Here is a 21068-nt window from a genome sequence, read left to right as displayed (position 1 = left end):
ATTATTGTAGTGCTGTCTTATTTTGCCTTCAGATCTGTTAATATATTGTTTAATATATTTAGTCGCTCCAATTTTGAGTGCATATATATTTATAAATTTTACTTCCTATTGATGAATTGACCCCTTTATCATTATGTAATGGCTTTTTTTTTTTACTTACACTCTCTTTTGTCTGATATAAGTATAGCTATTTTTATTCCTTTGGGTTTCTGTATGTATGAGATATCTTTTTGCATTTCTTCACTTTCAGACTATATGTATCCTTAGACCTGAAATTAGCATCTTATAGACAGCATTTACTTTTATATATATTCAGTCACTATTCATATGTATCCATTCTGTCACTATGTCTTTTGATTGGAAAATTTAGTCCATTACATTTAAAATAATTGTTGATAGGTAAGGATATATTATTGCCTTCGTACTGTTTTCTGGCTGTTTTATAGTTCTTTTCTTCCTCTTGCAGTCTTCCTTTATAATTTGATAATTTTCTACACTTGTATACTTTGATTTTTTTCTCTTTATCTTTTATGTATCTATTATAAGGTTTTGGTTTGTAGTTACCATGACACTTACAAAGAATATTTTATAGTCATAACAGTCTCTTTGACTCTGATAGCAATTTCACTCTAATCTACAAAAGTTCTACCCGGTTGCTCCCTTGTTTTTGTGTTTTAATGTCATAATTTATAAGTTATATATCCATTAACAGATTTTTGTAGTTACAGTTATTTTAATACTTTTGGTATTTAACATTTATGCTACAGTTAAGTGATTTATATATTAGCATACCATTAGAGTATTAGAATATTCTGAATTTTACCCTATGTATACCTTTGCCAGTGTATTTATACTTTTATATGTTTTCATGTTACTAACTAGCACCATTTAATTTCAGCTTGAAGAACTCTTGTTAGCATTTTTTGTGAGGCAGGACTAGTGGTGATAAGTTCTCTCAGTTTTATCTGGGAAAGTCTTTCTCTCTTTCATGTTTGTAGGACAGTTTTGCCAGATATTTCTGATTAACAGTTGTTGCTGTTGTTGTTGCTGTTTTAGAATTTGAATATATCATCCCACTCTCTTCTGATCTGCAAAGTTTTGTCTGAGAAATCTACTGATTGTCATTTGGTGATTCCATTGTATGGAAAGAGTTTTTTGTTTGTTTTTTTGTCAAATCTGTGTGGGATGTTATGCTTTCCAATACCTGGATGTCTATTCCTCTCCCCAGCTTTGGGAAGTATTCAGCCGTTATTTGTTTAAATAAGTTTTCTGTCATTTTCTGTATTTCTCCTTCTGGGCTTCCATAATTAGAATATCATTTTCTGAAAGTGTCCCATAATTCACCAAAGCTTGTGTCATTTTAATCCTTTTTTAATCTTTTCTTCTCTGAATGTATACTTTCAAATGTTCTGTCTTCAAGTTCATAGACTCCCTCTACTGCTTATTCAAGTCTGATGTTGATGCTTTCTACTGCATTATTTTTATTTCATAAATTATGTTCTTTAAATACAAACTTGTTTTTATTTTTTCAAATTTCTGTCTCTGTTAAATATCTTGTATTTTTCAAGGATTATTATCTTGATTTTGTTGAGTTGTCTATGATAACTTGTTGAATTTCCTTAAAATAATCATTTTAAATACTTTGCCAGCGAATTTATAAATTTCCATTTCTGGGGGGTCGGATACCAGAAATTTATTGTGCTCCTTTCATAGTGTCATATTTGCTTGACTGTTTGTGTTTCTTGAAGCCTTGTATTACTGTTCCCATATTGAATAAACAGTTATCCTTTCCAGTCTTTCTTAACTAACTAGCCTCAGAAAATAATTACCTTTACTTATTTTCCAAAGTGAAGGGATTTTGAGGATTTCTCAGACCTTTCTGGGGATATTCCTGCTTTATACTTCTGTTCTGGTGGTGGTGGTAGAAGGCAGAATTCTTAGGATTGTATGCCTTCTCCCAATCTTGCAAATCCAGGCCAGGTGTTGCAAGCCTTCTGTTTGTTTCTCCTAGGCAGTGCCCTAAAATACGCATGCTCACGTTTGTAAGTCTTCATTCCTCCCACAGAGTTTGGACTGGCTCTTAGTACTTGCATGCTAGCTGTTCACAAAAACTTACTTACTCTCACTGTCTATAGGAGCATGTGCTAGGAGTCAGCCATGAAGAGGTAGGTGAGGCATGTAGAGTGTTGGGAATGTCCATGGACTAGGTAGGGGTTCACAGATGAGGCTTCCTCAGTGGCTATGGACAGACTTCCTGATGGAGTCTGTTAATTAATAGTAGGAAGAACCATGAAGCAGTCAGTAGTATCCCAAAGTACTTTTTTTTCTTTTTGTGTATTGACTTGTTTGAATCTGAGAAGTGTTTAAAAACAGGATATATTTGTATATATATTATCATTATTATAATATTATCACTATCATTGATGATGATTTTGATTGTGGCTTACTATATAAAATCCAAAATAGAATTAAAGAATAATATTCCTTCCAATAATAATGCTAACACTATTGGAAAGGGACAGATGAGAATGTGCAAAATACAACTTAAAAATAAAAGTATTATCTTCTCTGGCAGTGGCTCTATAGGCATATAGCAGGTGAAAAAAAATCATTAATGAACTCTAAAGTTGTAGTAAGATGTGTGATTCTATAGTATTTAAACCAAGACCTTTGTCATTTCTATTCCTCTTTGTTTAGTGAGATGTAAGCTGTATTTCAGAATGAAACAGTAAAAACACAATCTCCCTCTCCCCAGCTCCCAGTCAGGGGAATATTTACCCAAGAAAGCAGGACTTCAAATTTTCTCATTCCCCCACCAGCTACCTATTGCAGAGGCTAAGTTCTAGGTGAGTACTGCTAAGAGGTAGGGGTTCCCTTTTTCTGTCCTATCCTTACTCATGGATAGAAGCCCTACCTCACGTGTGGTACTACTAAATAAACTGGGCCCAAACCACCCTGGCCCAGATTTTTGTAGTGGAGTTTCCAAGCTGAGAGAGGCAGACCAAGGAGACCTGTGTCTGCTGCCAAGTTCTCAGTTCCTAAAGTGAAAGTATTACTCAGAGAGAAGCAGGCAATTGTCACCACTCACACCTCCCTCAACATTGGAGGTAGGGGTTGGAGATTCTGTCTCAGGGAGAGAAGCAGGATGTAGAACATAGACTGAATCCTTATGAACAAGACCTAATGAAAATTTATAGAATACTCCATCTACCAAGAGAAAAATGTACATTCTTCATAAGATGGAACATTCATCAGGAAAGAACATATACCCCGCTAAAAAACACACCTCAATATATTCAAAAAGATAGAAATATAAAAAGGTATATTGTCTGACAACAATGCAATAGGATGAAAAATCGATTATTAGAAAGATTTAGGAAACTCACAAATAGGTGAGATAAATATCTAAAAAGGTAAAAAGGTAATATAATGATTTCTCATTTAAGAAAGTGCAGATAAGTAAATAACTTGGATTACAAAGAAAATTGAAAAGTTTGCTTGAAATTCATACTGGTAATTAATTTATTTATATAATCAAATTTGTCAAAGGGTTATATAATATCATGTGTCTGAGGATTTAAATTCTAGAATATTTATATATCTACTTCTTAAAATGTATGTAAAGGCATTAATATGTAAGTTAATGTGTATTGTATTAAACCATATATTTTCATAAAAGCATGCTTTTTAATATAGTTCATTAGTATTCTCCTTTTTTCTCCTTTGTTTTGATACCTTAGTGATTTTATTCCATTTATATACCTTTCTTTTGTCTTCCAGTTAAATATAAAAATCAAGCGATTTAAAATATCAATGCATGAAATAATTTTTAACAGAATGCTATATGAGGAACTCAGATATGTTTTATTCAATGAGGCAAATGTACTATGTTGAAGATTATGATTTGATCTTATTAATAATAGCCATAAATTATGAGTGCATAGTGTCACAGAAATGACACAAAATGTTATGCCACAAAAGCACTACTGTGAACCTACTATTCTGGTGCCTAATTTAATTTTCAGGGGCCGGATTCATGCTGACCAATTCCAATTTGATCTAAAAAAGTTTGCCACAGATGTAAGCTACAATTTGCTGAATATGCTGTTTGTTATTACAGTAAAACATACTTTAAATTATTTTGTTAAATTGGATGACAAATTTAACTCCCTTTAAAAGAGGAGTCAAATCCTAATAAAAATGATTTTTGAGTATGAAATCACCTCTCCGTACCTATTTTTTTCCATACCTATTTGAAAGGATTATAGACAGCTTTTAATAAAACTGCTGACACCTCCATCCATGTAATATTATATACTCAAGAGAAAGAGACACAAAGTAAAAGTGTGTAACATATTTTACTATATTGGCTATAAACTCTCTGATGCATTTCCAGGTGCTGAAAATAGGCTTTCTTGATACATTTCAGGAATAAATCCTTTGTATCTGATTAAAATGCAGATGAGCATCATAAACTATTGTAATTTGAAAGGATGGAACTCATGATGCAATCTGCCTCCATCTGCTTTCAGGTATAAAGCAGGAGGGAGTTTGCTGAAAGTACCACTGAATCCAATTTAGGTTAAAATTCAGGAAATTAAACATGTCAGTCTGGTTCCCCTGATTTTTTGTTTGTTTGTTTCTGCATTTATGTCATTTTGTTTTGTGCCTGTGTAGGTTTAGGCCATCTGCATAATCATATTGCTGTTAATTATGACAAAGTATTTTATTTTCAATATTTTTCACAAATCTGATGCCATACACGTATGGAAAAAGGGGGAAAAAACAGCTAAAATTATTGGCAGGGATTTGAAAGAGCTTTGGAATTAAATAGACTGCCATAGGCTCATTTCTTCAATAAGGTGTTTGCCTCTTTTAACATTTTTCAGCAGATATGAGAGCAGTGGAATGAAGCCATATGTAGTGAGCAGGAACCAGTTAAATAGCAAACATGCAGCTGAGTCATTGCTCCAGGGGTGGAGGCAGACAGAGAGGGGCTTTGGAAAAGATGCACTTCAGTAGAAACCTAAGTCTCCTGCCTAATAATTGTGTGGTTCGGGGGAATTATTAAAATGTCTCTGAGCTTCAATTTCATCTTTGATAAATGGTCATGATGAATGTGCATCTGTAGGGTTTATGGGACAATCGTGGCTAGAGAGCACCTAGTGAAGTGTCTGCACACTGCTGGTATAAAATGTACATGATCTGCTTTTATTCCGCCTTTTATCTGCACAGCTGTACTGTAGACTTTTGTTAATGGGAATGAGAGAGGGGCCCACACATAAATATTCTAGGAAGTGTATCCTAGGCTCATACCCATGCTTCTGAAAGTTCTCTACAATTTTTGCACTTTGTATCTTTTGTTTAAATATGAATAATAAAATACAGAAGCTATTCTGAGTCATTGAATGTCTGAGTTTAAGGCCTGGACTTTTGTTTGTGCTTGGAAACATGTTACTTCCAAGTCTTATTATTTTAAATTTTGAATTTGCAAGCTCTTTGGAAAATTACAGAGATGATCTTCATGATGCCTTAGGGACAAGTGACAGTAATATCACAATATGCTGTAGACTGAGTAAATGTTTTATAAGTCAAGGAGGCTTAGAATATTGAAGCAGCACATGATCCACTGAAGTATAAGAAGTCAGTGTCATGAGAAAAGGAACCATAAGACATCAGTACCATTTTCCCACTGCAAATGACATGCCAGCTCTAGGCCAAACCATCATTTGTCACATTTAATTAATGTGATTTGTGTTAATATTTTTGTTGTGCAAAACTTCAATTTAATCAGTAATCATTTTGCATGTCATGTGATATGGGAACTATAATCATAAGAAATGTAGAAAACCCAGTTAATGAAATGTACATATTTAAATATTTTTTACTGTTTAATTCACTCCAGAATTGTGAAAGCATTTTGGTTTAGAATCATTTTTCCAGTTCTGCATATAAATGAAAATGAATTAATTTTGAAGAAATAAGAATGCCTTTTGAGTGAAAAGAATTTAATTATTGTGTATGATACAATAAAAATATAATATTAAAACAAAGAGTAAGAAATATATGTATCATAGAGATTACAAGAAATGAAAAATTTTATTTGAAAGATACTATAAACAAAATCAGAGGACAAATTGATAGACTGAAATAAAATGTTTGTGTGAGCTATTCTGAATTGCCATTTGGTAGATCAAAAATTGTCACAAATTGGGGCACCTCAGTGGCTCAGTCAGTTGAGCATCATGCTCTTGGCTTCAGCTCAGGTCATGATCCCTGGATCCTGAAATTGAGCCCATGTGGGGCTCCTCAATTGGCAGGGAGTTTTCTTCCCCTCTCTCTTTCTGTCTTTCTGCCCCTCTCCCTGCTCATATGCTCTCTCTCTCTAAAATAAATAAAAACACCCTTCAAAAAATGTCACAAAGTAACAAATGTGTATTGTTTGACCTACTATTTGTGACGTTTAACAGCTAAGGAATTAATATTTCCACTTTAAATAAAAAATTATACAGTTATGAAATGAAAAAAAAGTCACAAGAAAAATGAGCAAAGATTATAATCATGAGATTCACAGAACAGAAAATGCAAATAACCTTCTAATGAAAGTAAACTCCACTTCACTAGTCATCAAGGACAAGATGATTGAAACAATGAGATCTTTTTTTTTCTTTTTAAATCAAGTTGACAGAAATTTGAAAGACTGATCTATCTTTTGCCTCCAGGGATGTAACAAAACCATAATCTTTGACCAATAAAATTGGGCATCACTCCAAAGTTTGTGGAATTTGTCTGGCAGCATTTTTTAAACATTAGAGTGCACATACCCATGGAACCAGTGATCTTATCTGGGCCTGATATAACAAAAAATGAAGTATTATCACATGGATGATATTATTTATGATACTTTTAATTTATTATTATCTTTTATAGTTATACTTTATTGAAATGGAAAAATAAAAGCAAAAGCAATTTGAATATCCATCACTTGGGGGATACTGACTGATTTTGGCCAATCTCTGGGGTAAATTTTTACATGTTTAAATTGAGAAAAATGTTAAGTGAAAAAAGCAAAGTACAGAATATTTTCCTAAAATAATATTTTCTTGAAAAGACATGCATAAGCTTGTATGAAAACTGTGAGGAACATAGTTTCCAAATTGTTACTCTGCCTATCATAAGAAATGGGATTTTAGTAGAAGAAAATTTTAGTATATTAAATATTTCTGTATTGTTGGCATGACTAAATGTGAAAATATTGCTGAAAATAAATGCACAGGTATACCAATTTTAGAACATAAAAGAAAAATTGCAAACAACTGCCTTGGCTTACTTGGTTTTATAAAATTGTATAATTTATTTTCATAAAAAAATTCCTAAGATTGTAAATGCTGAGCCAAAGAAGACACAAAATCATCTGGTCAGGTTATATTAAACTTATTTCACCATTTTATAATATGATTGATATTACTTGAGATTTCCAAATTCATAAACTCACCATTGAAATGTTTTTTTTTTAAAAAGCTGTTTCTGGGGTGCCTAGGTGGCTCAGTCAGTTAAGCATCTGACTCTTGATTTTGGCTTAGGTCATGATCTCAGGGTTGTGAGATTGAGCCCCTCATCAGACTCTGTACTGGATGTAGAACCTGCTGAAGATTCTCTCTCTCTCTCTCTCCCTCTCCCCCTGACCCTCCTGCCTCCCGCACTAGCACGTGCACATACTCTTGCCCTCTCTCTCAAAAAAGATATTTTCCAATCTAATATGCAACATTTACTCCTTTTTGTCTTTATTTTTTGTGTTTCATGTGCTTAACATATATAAAGTGCTCAATCCATGAATATACATTGGATTATTAGTGAGTTTTAAAGTATTTTATAAAATATTTGAGTTGTATATTCCTTGTGATTACCTATCCTTGGCATCTCAAAACAATACACATTAAAACTTTACTGCTTTATTAGTAGGACAAGGTAAAGGGAGAGACTGTCTGAAATCTATATGCTAAATAATTTTAAATGATTTCTGAATATTGAAGATTGAATAGCATTAAGAAACTTTTGAGATTTTTTCTAGAATATAATAAATAATATATTTTAAAATGTGTTTTCTGCATTGGAGAGCAGTGAACAACTTTAAGCAAAATAATTTTATTTGAATTTTCATTCTTGAGGTTTTGAACTATTTATGAAGGTTCATTGAACTCATATTATGCATAGGATATTTTTTCATAGAAAGACTGCTTAAATAAGTTAAAACTGCTTTCAGAATGAAATGAAGGAATAAACTTTTTAGTACTATTTAAGTACAGGATAAAACTTGAAAATGCAAAGCTTGAAAACTGATGTTGGTATTTTTTAGCAGATGTGTTGATCCCGATAAATAGAGTTCAGTTATTCAGTGGCATAAAGCACCACTGAAATGAACAGAGAAGGAAAATAAAGAGCTCAGCCTGAAAGGAGTTTTTCCTCCAAAATGGGTTACCGTTGCCAATAGTTTTCTTTATTACTTTTGTTATTGAGAGAAAAGTCATTGAATATTTCATTCGCTTTCTTTTCAGTAGATGTTTTGATAGCCCAAATGTCCCTTTATAGGAAACTCATTTCCTCAAAAAAAACATTTTAAAGTAAATCTAAGAGATTTGAAGTCCCCGGGGGTCTTTTACTTTGTTCTCTAGATTCTTAGTATTTTATGTGAAATATGTAGTCCTAAGGCATAATGCTATTTAAAACATGAACTTTCTGGAAACATCATAGAGAGGAAATATTCTGATTTTTATTTTCTAAAATTTTATATGAAAGAGGTCATTGCATCTTTGAAATAGTTTGTGTAAGCCAGAGGCAATATAATGCAATTTTAATGTCCTTATTTTCCCTTTTATATTCTTGTCCAGTTTGTGCCATTTTCTTATCTGTTTATACGCCAAGAGTAGTATATTATTACTTAGGTAGTTTTTAACTGTAAAAAAAGTTATGAGCTTGAAATACCTTATTTTAATAGATTTCTTGGTTAACCTAGAAGAGTTTGCTGTTGGGGTTACATTGTTAATTCTGCTGTTTCCAGGTATAGTCAGGGAGCTGTTTCGCCTGTCCTGGGACTACATTCCTCCATTCCTAAGTGAGGCATAATTGAGTCAGCTCTTTTGACATCACGAGGCTACTTGACCAGACTGTATACCTCAGATGGTTGCTCTAATATATAGCCAATTTGCAAATATCAGCAGTTACTTTCTGGAATGAAATGCTAGAAAGTTTAATTCAGTATACTTTTTATTAGGGTTTATTGTACCAATAACAGACTTGAAAACAAAATATTCTAATCCTACTTACCCTTCCATCAACTCAACTACAGTGACTCGTTTGTTCCCTTCCAACTGCTGACCATTTGCATTAATGAATTTTACGTATTTGTGACTGTAGTGTAAGTACAATTGGATTTCATTCAATGTTGAAGCAAACAAATTGGCCCTAAACAGCTTTGTTCTCCTGACTCAGGTCTTAACATAGGCTGTAGGAAGTTCTTATCGACTCAGCTTCACCTAAGGCTAAAATATTTTATTAAAATATTGAATTATTAAAAAGTACTGCTCATCATTTCACAGAGTTAGAAAATGTGCAAAAAAATATAAACTGTTTCATGAAAACCCTGTTGTTTCTATCAGTAGAAACATTTGTCTCAATCATGAAAACACAGAAATATTGTTATGTGACCTTTGTATATATGCTTTAATCTTATGTTAGCAATAAGAGTGTGGGCACCTATCAGATCAACAAAATCTAATACATATATATTGACTTATGAGAATACCTTAATTTACATACATTATGGTGCCCTAAGAACTTGAGGATGTAAGTGAAAATTCCTACTTATCATAGAGGCCTACTACAGGAAATCTATTAAGACACCAACTATATCTTTTCTTCTTAATGAATGAGAAGGCCAGAAGATATCAGCCTGAGTTAACTATTAATTAAAGATTGTCCTTTTGGATATGTAATGCTGACCTTGTATTTTTTTAAAGACTTTATTTATTTATTCATGAGAGACACACAGAGAGGGAGAGAGGCAGAGACACAGGCAGAGGGAGAAGCAGGCTCCATGCAGGGAGCCTGACATGGGACTTGATTCCGGGACTCCAGGATCATGCCCTGGGCTGAAGGCAGGTGCTAAACCACTGAGCCACCCAGGGATCCTCTAACACTGACCTTCTAGAAGGTCTTTTATCTAAATTAAATGGCACAACTGCATTGTTAACAACTTAACTTATAGTTTAGGTATTTTCAACATTAGAGACACTGTTGAAGATTAATATTGTATGTGTATCATAAGAATGTTAATGATCCTGTGTCACTTTTTCCTGTAATTCAACAGGTAACACTTTTTTTTCCCAGAAATATTTATTTATAACAGGCTTATTTGAAGTAAAACCTCCTGAGGAGAAACCAATTAGAGAGAGTGATAATTCTTCTTGAGACATGACTGAAGTGAAGACATATTTCAACTTTCATTAGTACACTATTGAAACAGATCAACCACAACCACTTAGGAAAAGATTATATTCGCATGAAGTGGAGCAGCAGCACTCTGAATCTGTAGGCTCTGGCTCGTCTTGGTGCGTGTAGCTCTCAGTTGCAGAAAACAAAAAGCTGCCTGGGCAATTAGCAGCAGAAAGAGATTTTATATAAGAACTTAGATGCTTACCCATCACTTGAAGGAGCTCTAGGCCTAACACTCAGAACCACTCTACGCAGGAAGAGCTTACCAGGGAGCTTGCCAGGTCTGTCTGACTTCAAGAAAGTACCACTGTGGCTGAGCTCCAGAGACCAGAAAGCCACGGGTGCACAGCTTCCTCCCAAAGCACACAGTGAGTAGACACAGGGCTCTGTTGCCAAAATTTAAAAATAAAAGTAAAAATAAAATCTTGATAATACTGTGCTGTTCTGCAGCAATAGCCAAAGCAAAGGAAGAACAGTCTTTCTTGTAGTTCTACCTTCTAGATCTCACACTATGCATTTAACTGGCTAAATTTAATGCATACTCAAAAACCTAAATGAAAGAGAATCTTGGGAAACATTTTCAGCTCTCCAGCCTCTGGGAACAATGTAAATGATGCTCGGTGCTAATCCACTATGCTCAGCACACTTGGCGTGCCTTTAATTCCTTTTGATATCTGAATTTATGTGTACCTATTAGGTGGGTTAATTATAAGTTCTGGTTTACTTGGGGTAGTGCTGATGTGTGTCTGTCATCCCCAGTATAATTATAAATAGTGCCCCCTTTCACTCTTACTGAGTTTTGTTTTGGAAGATAAATTCGATATTCACTTTGTGTATGTGTATCATACCCTACAGGGTATAAGGAAGAAAGACGAAAATGCAACTAACTGGTCCATGTCTTCTTATTCAGCACGTAAAATAAGGCTGTGAGGAATTATTAGCATTTTTAGCCGTACTGGATATAAGGCCTGAAGAATGTACTAACAAGCCTGCCATGGTCACAAAGCGATAGAGCAGGGGTGAATTTAAATTTAAATTTAAGTTTAAGCTTCTCTGACTTCCAAGGACGTGATTTTTAGTAAATTATGCAGCTCTCTCTCTCTCTCTCTTTCTATTTTTTTTTTCTCTTAGAGAGGGATGGGAAAAGACAAAGAGGAAGGGGCAGAGGGAGAGAGAGAATCTTAAGCAGGCTCTATGCCCAGTGCAGAGCCTGACCTGGGGCTGATCCCATGACACTGAGATCATGACCTGAACTGAAAAGAAATCAAGAGTCTGATGCTTAACCGACTGAGCCTTCTGGATGCCCTTAATCATGTAACTTAACTATAATCAGTTCTGTGCTAACTGTTGTTTTTGCCCGAGTTATTGTGGGCTTTAAGCATTTTCTTTTCTCGCATTGTTCATTTACTTAATATTTCATTCCACAAGGATTATTTGAGCACCTAATATAAAACAAAGATTGACCTATGCCCTAGGGATATGTATTAGACCAAACAGACAAAAATCCTTACTGGTGTCAGCCTGTATAGGGACAGGACGTATGTTTTTAAGAAAAAGGCTAAATATGTCAAGTGATAAAAAGTGTCATAGAGGAAAATACATCAGACAGGCATGATCAGGAAACCTAGGGGAGAGGTTTGCTATTTAAATTTGGATGGTCACTGAGGAAGTTTGATTAGATACACAAAATGGGTCCAATTATCGTAAAGGTATCTATGTAAGAACATTTATGTCTAAAAAATGGAACATGTAAACCACTGGCAAAAGTGAGCTTGGAGAGTTTTAAAAAAAGGAGACTAGTTTAGGTGCCATGGATGAAAGAGGTCATGAGTAGAGGATGAAGACACAGGGTGTGTGTGTGTGTGTGTGTGTGTGTGTGTGTGTGTGTTGCTGAGGGGAAGATAACCGCACTGCATAAACTAAAGCTTTAACTTTGAAGTGAAACAGGAAGCTGTTTGGCATACTTGTATATTTCAGCCAACTATAGATCTAGCCAATGTATCACTTTGGAAAAGAGTATTTCAAAGACAAGCTTTAGAAATGAAATGTGACACATATTATCTAACTTAATCCTCAAGCCCCTCACTAGTAAAGAGAAAATAATAAAAACATGGCAAAAGTTCAATGCAATTATAAATACACTTGCTTAGCACACACTAAGTGCTCAATCAATGAAGTCAGTTGTTATTAGCTCAAATGAGGAACAATTTTAATCAAGTAAGCAGCATATATTTCTAATTGCATTCACTTTGCTGTTTATGAACCAAATAATAGAATTGTTAAATCTTATGCAAGATTTAATCACGCATCCATATATGTACATTTCTAGCATTAAATATTTTAACATGCATAATAGAGTAACCCACTTGGTTCCAAATATAATAGCTGAAGATATTATTATTATAAAATTGAGAAGATGATTTAACTGCAAAATAAATTAAGAAATTGATGTTTGGGCTTAGAAAATGTATTCTAAACTTCAAATTAAACAGCAACTATTGAGTATCTGTGATGTCTGAAGCTCTGTGCCAGGCGCTGACATAGCAAAAATAACTGAGTGTATATCAATAAATAAATATAATTAATCAATAATAGTAATTTGTTAGTATGGTAGGTGATAAACTTGAAGTTCTCTTTGGGTACTGTGGGAGCAAAGAAAACATCTTTCCTAGCTTTATCTGGAACTGAAGCCTTATGAATAGAGGTCTTCGGAGGAGCTAGATCCCAACTATCTATCTATCTATCTATCTATCTATCTATCTATCTATCTATCTATCTTTCTATCTATCTATCTATCTATCTACCTATCTATCATCTATCTATTGACATCAAAATACATAGATATCCATATCCTAATTGTAGTAGGAAGTGAGAGAAAGAAAAAAAAAATTCAAGGTGGGGGTAAAGGAGATATGTTAACTTCCATATAATTGGGTTTGTTTTTTGTTTCGTTTTAGAAAATGGAAAAAAAAAAAAAAAAAGTACTTCCAAAGTAGAGTTTCTAGGAAGTTTCTAGGAATACACAGTTCTCACAGGCTGTGAGAGCCTGTATATGGTCTAGTTTCAGTGTGGTTTTTAGAGTATCATATGAGACGTAATTCTTGGTTCTCATAGATGTAGTAATATTTACAGGAATTTAAGGTATCTTTCTGAGGAACTTATGTAAAGGAAAGAATGGTGCAAGGAAAATGCGTCTTGTACATAATTTTACAGGAACATGCAATACATGGGTTCTGGATTTTGAAGATAATAGCCAACATTTTGAGAGATAAATTATATTAAAGTCAAGCTTTTAGAAAATTAAATAATAAATCCTAAGAAGCTGATTTAGATGTGTATATGAGGAACTCTTTTCCAGAACACTAAAATGAATATAAGATATTGCTTCTACCATATTTAATGAATATACTACAACTGCCAAGGAGCACTTTACAGAGTGGTCAAGGAAGCTCATATCATTTTTATCTTTATGAAGCTCAGATTCTAGGGTGCTGATGGTGGTAAGGAAGTCCTGTAAGTATATATTAAAAGTAGCCTTGTATTAAGCATCAAATTAGTTCAATACATGTATTTTGAATGTGTGAGAGAGCATAAAATTAAAAGATTAAATGAAATGGACTCTAGTTTTTACTTCTTCATAAACTTGAAGTGTGGGATTACAGGCAAGCTATTTCTGTGTTCTTCATCTTTCATAGATAAATGAAAGAAATGCATAATTTTCAGATAAACTTTAGTTCATTTTGCCTTTTATATTTCTAATTGTCTATATATAAAAAATAGACATGGCATTATGACTGCTTGTAAAAACTTTAATAATTATGAGAAAATGAAATTTTTAGGATTTCTCCCACACATACCATGTGCTAGGCTCTGTGATATTTCATTTATTCATTCCAACATTCTGATGAGTTAAGTACTATTAGGTAGATAAGTAATAAGTAAATGCCTGTGCTCTTGGGTCAGAGAGTAGACTGGGGAGAAAGATAAAAATTCTGTCTATACTAAAACTAGTATGGATCCCTTTTATGAGTATCTATATATAATATATATGATGGTTAAATTGGAAATACATATGACATTTGCCTTCAAGGTATCCTCTATGCTAAGGAAGGAGGGAGGGAGGGATTGAGATATGATATATGATTTCTTAATATACTTCTTCATTTAAGCTCCACGAAGAATGTATAACACTAAGAGATGGGACAGGCAGTGTCAACAGAGGAGTTGAGTTTTAAGCTGGTTTGTACAATAATCAGAAGTTTATTTAAAGTGAATAAAACTAGCTAAGGAAAAACATTATAAATTAAGAGGGCAGCCTATAAAAAGACAAGGACCACATGAGTAAGCAGGGCACATTTGAAGAAGAGTAAGTAGTTCAATATGTCTACATAACCAAAGGATCCATATGGGAGAATTATAGGAGATGCGAAAATGAAGGTCAACAGACATGATAGTAAAATGCATGTCCTTCAATGACCTTCTAAAGAATTTTGAGCAATGGAGTGACATAATCAAGATTATGTATTAAAAGGAAAAATTATAAAGAAATAAAAAATAATTTCAGGGATATATTGATTATAGAAACCACAGGATTGCATGACTGATTCAATTCAAAAGGGATAGGAAGTGAGGGAGAGAAAGGAGATAAAGGTTATTCTTAGAATTTTTAAGTATATTTTCTAGATAAAAATTGACTAAGTTAATTTATTTTTAAAAAATCTCTCTGTCTTTATTTTAATTCCACATTTGGTTCAATTTTTAAAGCTAATCTTTAAAGTAAAAATATCCTTCAAGTTCAGAAAGTCTCTCTATCTAATTTGATATTGAAAAGTTGGAAAAGTATCCTTTCTTGCCCTGTGCATATCTAGATTCAAACAAGAAAAGGTAAGTTATGGTCAAAATGACATCATAAAACATACAATTACTAAGTTTTTGAAAGGGACATGATTTTATTGATAAAGGTAAAAAAAATTATGGATAAAATAAACTTTAAAGTGAGTTATTTTATATAGGATTTATAACCATGTGTTTAATGTGAACTGTCTTTTTAAAAGGGCTTCTGAAAACCGAGGTGGAAATATAAGTGCTTAATCTATATTTCATCTCTTTGACCTTAAATTTACAGAACCTTTAACATTCTAGCAGCAATGTGGGGATTTTCCTTGAGTTTCTTATTCAGATAAATTTAAAATATTTTATGGTAACTCCCCATTATCCATGCTAATGGATAGGATTAAAGCCGATAATAGGAATGATGCATGTGCATACACACACACACCCATGCATGCATGCACCACATGCAAGCACACACACATGCACCACATGCAAGCACACACACACACACTCGTATTCTGTTCAGGAAGAATTTATCATACATTCTTTTTTTTTTTTTTCATACATTCTTAATCTATTACGGATTGCTTCAGAGAGTATATAAGCTATATCACTGCACCACTTCAATTACTTTGAATTCCAATTTTGCCACTTATTCAAGGTTTTCTTTAAGGCATTTAAAATCTTCCTTTTTGTCTGTAGTATACTGGTAACAAAAGGACTATGTGTCATATTCACCTTTGATTTTATCTCCGTACCTCGTGAACTAAATTGATTGCTTCCCACCAAAGCTGGTTTCCTAAATATACCACTGTAGAAAATATTGCAAGTATAAACTGTATTTTAATGTGTTTTAAAATACATTGGAAAATATTACTAGCAAATCAAACTGATAAATTAATGAATATTATTATTATTAAAATGAATCTAGGAAAGAGTGCTTCAAGTTAAAAGAAAATATTAAGTAAATAACATTGATCATATATGGATATGGCTAAAATTTAAGCAGTTATATATGGACTAAAGTTAACCTGATTGATATTTCACCTTTAAAATTAACATATTATTTATAAATTGGAAGCAATATTTTTATAAGCAGTACCCAGATTTTAAAAAAGGGAGAAAGGGATGCCTGGGCGGCTCAGCGGTTGAATGTCTGCCTTCGACTCAGGGCCTGATCCTGGAGTCCTGGGATTGAGTCCCACATTGGGCTCCCTGCCTGGAGCCTGCTTCTCCCTCTGCCAATGTCTCTGCTCCTCTCTTTTCCTCTCTGTGTCTCTCATGAATAAATAAATAAAACCTTTAAAATAAAAAGAAGGTAATAAATGATAGTCTTCCTGCAAAACTGGAATTAATGGTGGCAACTTTTTCCATTTGACACTAACCTATACTAAAATGAATGCCAGTATCCAATTCAAGCAACATGGATGGCATGAACCAATTAGATACTAAACCCAGCAGTGTGGTCGGATTTAGAATTTTCCCTTTGATTTCAAAATCTCTACTTCTATAAGTACACAGAAACATGTGCATGGTAAATCTTTTAAAACACTGTAAATGTAATGGAGACAGCACTTGTGGAATAGCATATCCATAATATAGTCCAGGTATAGAACAACAAAAATATCATTAATATTCTATCATAGCATGTACTATGAACAAATGAGCCAGAGTAAAGCCAAAGGAGTTGAGAGACTTGAATTAGTGCCAAAAAAAGCTTAGGCGAAGCAGTAGCTAAGTGAGACCTTGAGGACAATTCAGAAATAAAAATAAAACAAGAGTGAGTGAAGTCAGCAACAATGCTTGAAAGACTGCTGCCATGATCCAGGAAAAGGGGGGAAAAGAGCCAAAAATATCAGTGGCAAAGGCAATAGAAAGAAAGTAAAGAGATAAGATTGGCAGTACCTGCTGACATTGGCTATAGAAGGTAAGGGGGAGGAGTTCAGATTAACTCCCAGATTCCTAATTTAGAACTGGATCAAAGATGGTTCATCTTCACTGACTTAATGGAAAAAAAGAAAAGAATAATGTTTCAGGTAGTGATTGTTAACTGGGGATGATTTGTCTCGGAATGTTTGGCAATCTCTGGAGGCATTTTTGGTTGTTGTAGCTAGGAAAGGGTGCTACTGACGTCATAAGTAGGAGCCAAGGATGCTGCTAACTATCCTACAAAGCAGGCACTTCCTTTTCCCTACCTTGCAACAAGGAGTTATTAGTGTAGGATGTTGCCAGAAGATTCAGGAAGACACTGGTATACGGAAAGAAAAAAAGATCATTTAGGTTTTGGACATTGTGATAGGCAGGATAATTTTCCCATAAATATCCTAGATCTTAATTCTCGCACCTGTAAATAAGTTACCTTCTATGACAAAAGGGACTTTGCAGTTGTAATTAAGGATCCTGAAATGAGGGCATTTATATTGGATTACCTAGGCAAATCCCATGTAATCACAAGGACCCTTCTTTTCAAAGAAGAAAATATGAAAACAGAAGCAGAAGTCAGGGAAAGAAAGAGATTTAAAGATGTTATACTGCTAGCTTTGAAGATAAAAGAAGGGGCCATAAACCAAGAAAAGTGGGCAGCTTCCAGAAGCAGGAGAAAAACAGGGAAATAATTCTCCCCTAGAACTCCCAGAAATGATGCTGGCACTTTGATTTTGTGCTCAGTAAGACCCATTTTAGCCTTCTGACATCTAAAATTGTAAGATTTGATAGATGATGATGATAGATAGATGATAGATAGATAGATGATAGATGATAGATGATAGATAGATGATAGATAGATATAAGTAAATAGAAATAGATATATACATATATATTTATAGTTTTAAGCACTAAGTTTGTGACATTTTGTTACAACAGTGATAAGAAATTAATATAGAAATGCTGAGTTTATATTGCCTTGCACACTAAGTAAATATCTAGTGGTAAGAAGGAAAACTTGACTAGCAGTATTGTTTAGAGGCCCCCAATGCATAGTGATGAAACTGAACAGACTGATAAGATCTTCCCCCATGAATAATGTGCAAGTTGAAAAGAAAAGAGGATCAAGTAGAAGTCTGATATCCACAATTAATGTGAGATAATAGAGGGAGATCTTGTGAAAAAAAAAAAAGTGTAGACAGAGGAAGATATGGCGGTAATCTCTCTTGGAGAGAGAGGCATTATGGCTGGTAATGAAGGAGAGATTCTAAATAGGAAGCACAAATAATGGCAGGTATGCCCAAAAGTGAAATCAATATTGAAAAAGGTTTGTTGAATTTAACAGATAATCACTTGTGTCCTTAGTGGAAGCAATTTCAGTGGCATGTCAATGAGAGAGAACATGCAGCAGTGGTCCAAGAGGTGCTCTAAAGATCAACAGGTAGAGACAAATATTTCTTAAAATACTGTTTTTTTTTTTAAGTATACTTAAACATGCCGTTTCATTTTTAAGAACTATGAGAAAAGAAATATTTGATAGAGAGGGCCATGGGGTTACCTGAACACTTGTATACCTGTGTCTATGTGCCATGAATTTGGAAAAAACAAATAGAAAGTCCCATATATGTGAGTGACAGTAAGTGGAAGGGGCACCTCTATGCTGAAATGTAAAGAAAGGATGGAAGCATGAGTACCAATTGAAAGTGTTTTATAAATGGGTAGGGAACAAGAAGTTCTGGAAATTTCTGAATGGATGTTGACATTTTCTGGTAAACCCAGAGTGAGGTATCCTGAGATAAATTTATGCTGAGTGAAGTGGTATCAGGTGGCCCCACTGGAAGAGAAGCTTCAAATTGACTTTTCTAAAAATGAGCTTGTAAAATAGTAATGCTTTCGAGTTTTAGAGAGTTAGCTTCATGCAACTCTACTCTCAAAGTCATTTTGGTGAAAATATATGGTCATCTGTCCAAATGAGCTATAGACAAACTGGTATCATCAGGAAGAAGTAAGTCTCTAGGTAAAATAAACTAGAGGAGACAGTCTTAGAAATATAGAGGGTAATAGAACAAGTTTCTATGGGAGTGTGAGGCTGCTTCAGTGGAAGTAAACAGAGTAAGTGAGAAGGATCAGATTTAGTTATTTAGCTATATACTTTTGAAGTCTATGTTAAAGTTTGTATAAAACTTTATTCATACAGGATTATTTTATATTTTTCTTTTACTTTGAGTTTAGGGTAGGTGTGAGTTTAATAAAGCCAAATAGACTTATATATACCTTTATTGGTCACATGGTCACTCCTTAAAGGAAATGGCCCAAGGTCAGTTAGAGAATATTGAATCACACTTTCATTAAGACTGCAACAATTAGAATTAATAGAATTTTCTGAACGAAATAAAGGTTATGCCAAGGTTTTGCTGACTGAGCTGCAACTTTATTGCCGTGGATTAGATATAAAAATGACCTTAAGTAATTTCTCTGATAATTATGGGCTGGTACACAAGCTTTTAAACTACTTTACAGAAATACTTACCTAGATAACATGCTGATATTTTTTTAAAAATGTTTATTATTTCAGTATTCTTTGCCAGTAAGAAAAGTAAAAATATCATGGCTAATATCAAATGAGAATTGCATCATATGTATACATATTTTTGATGCTACTCACTAAAATCAAGAGGAGTGTTTATGCAGTTTACTTCACAATAGTTACCTAGCAACCATCGGGAAATCAATAGCTTCTTTTATAAAGTCTTTATAATTCCCTTTATATTTTTTTCATTTTTCTACCTATCCTATTTAGTTTGAAGTTGTCATTCATCAATCAGGCAATACTAAAATTTGGAGGGGGGGAGAAACAAACGGGTTTTTCTTATAAGGAAATAAAGCATCATTAAATCTAAAAGAGAAATGCACTCACTATATATTAGCATATTTGAATTAAAATGAAACGTATTTCTAGACATAAGCCAATAGGTGTAGCCAGTAATTAAACTTGTCAGATGACTTAACAATTATATGCATTTGATAGGACTCTAATATCATAAGCTGGTGAGCAACTTTGTACGATCCTTTCTGATGAAACATTGACAATTAGATACACTTCAAGTTTGAAGAATACTAATATTTTCTTATTTACTAAAAACATGTTATAAGCAATGCATGTTAAGGACATCTAAAGTAGCAAATAAGTCACTAGTGATCTTACCATGTTACTCTTAAAATTTTTCATGTATCTTGGATACCTTTATAGACTCATCACCATCAACATCATTATTATCAAAATAGATCACTTTTAAAATAGTTTCACTATGTAACAGGCTTTGTTGTAAATAGGTTTTATATTGTAATTCATGAAATCGCTATGAGTGATTATAATGCCAATTTCATAGATGGCCTGATTAAGATACAGAGAAGTTAAATAATGAAAATGTTACACATGGTAAAGTCAGGCTATAAGATGGTCAGACTCCTCCTTTGGATTTAGCCTCCCTCAGTTTTTTTCTAGATGTTTACTTATATTGTATATTTAAAAATAATAGATAATACATATATATTTATAATGTGCTATACCCAGTTATAAATGCTTTACATGTATTGAGATTTTTCATCTTCACAAAAATGTATGAGTAGCTTCTATAATATTTTACAGATAAGGAGATTAAAGCATAGCTAGTGATTAAACTAAGTTACTCCAAATCACACACCTAATGATGTGAAGAGTCAGAATTTGAATTAAGCTCAATGTGGCTTCAGAATCTGAGGATATAATTGAAATAGAAGATGATCATGTAAGTCAGCCCTCCATAAATTTAATCTCTAAT

At 33.5% G+C, this 21068-nt stretch overlaps 1 protein-coding gene and 1 long non-coding RNA gene across 3 annotated transcripts in view; one reads left to right on the top strand and one right to left on the bottom strand.

Annotated features, from left to right (window-relative positions):
- MGAT4C (MGAT4 family member C) overlaps nucleotides 1-21068 on the top strand; it is a 548325-nt gene that overhangs the window by 28674 nt on the left and 498583 nt on the right. The window lies entirely within an intron of this gene.
- On the bottom strand, nucleotides 10726-19916 carry LOC119868151. Its single transcript, XR_005370444.1, has 3 exons — nucleotides 19778-19916; nucleotides 17520-17572; nucleotides 10726-10877 (listed from the first exon to the last, which is right to left on the bottom strand). It is a non-coding gene; the product is annotated as an uncharacterized LOC119868151 (long non-coding RNA).

Source organism: Canis lupus, chromosome 15 (assembly GCF_011100685.1).
Source record: "Canis lupus familiaris isolate Mischka breed German Shepherd chromosome 15, alternate assembly UU_Cfam_GSD_1.0, whole genome shotgun sequence".
Lineage (NCBI taxonomy): Eukaryota > Metazoa > Chordata > Mammalia > Carnivora > Canidae > Canis > Canis lupus.
The sequence above is the reverse complement of the archived record's forward strand: the minus strand, read 5'-3'. Positions and strand labels throughout refer to the sequence as shown.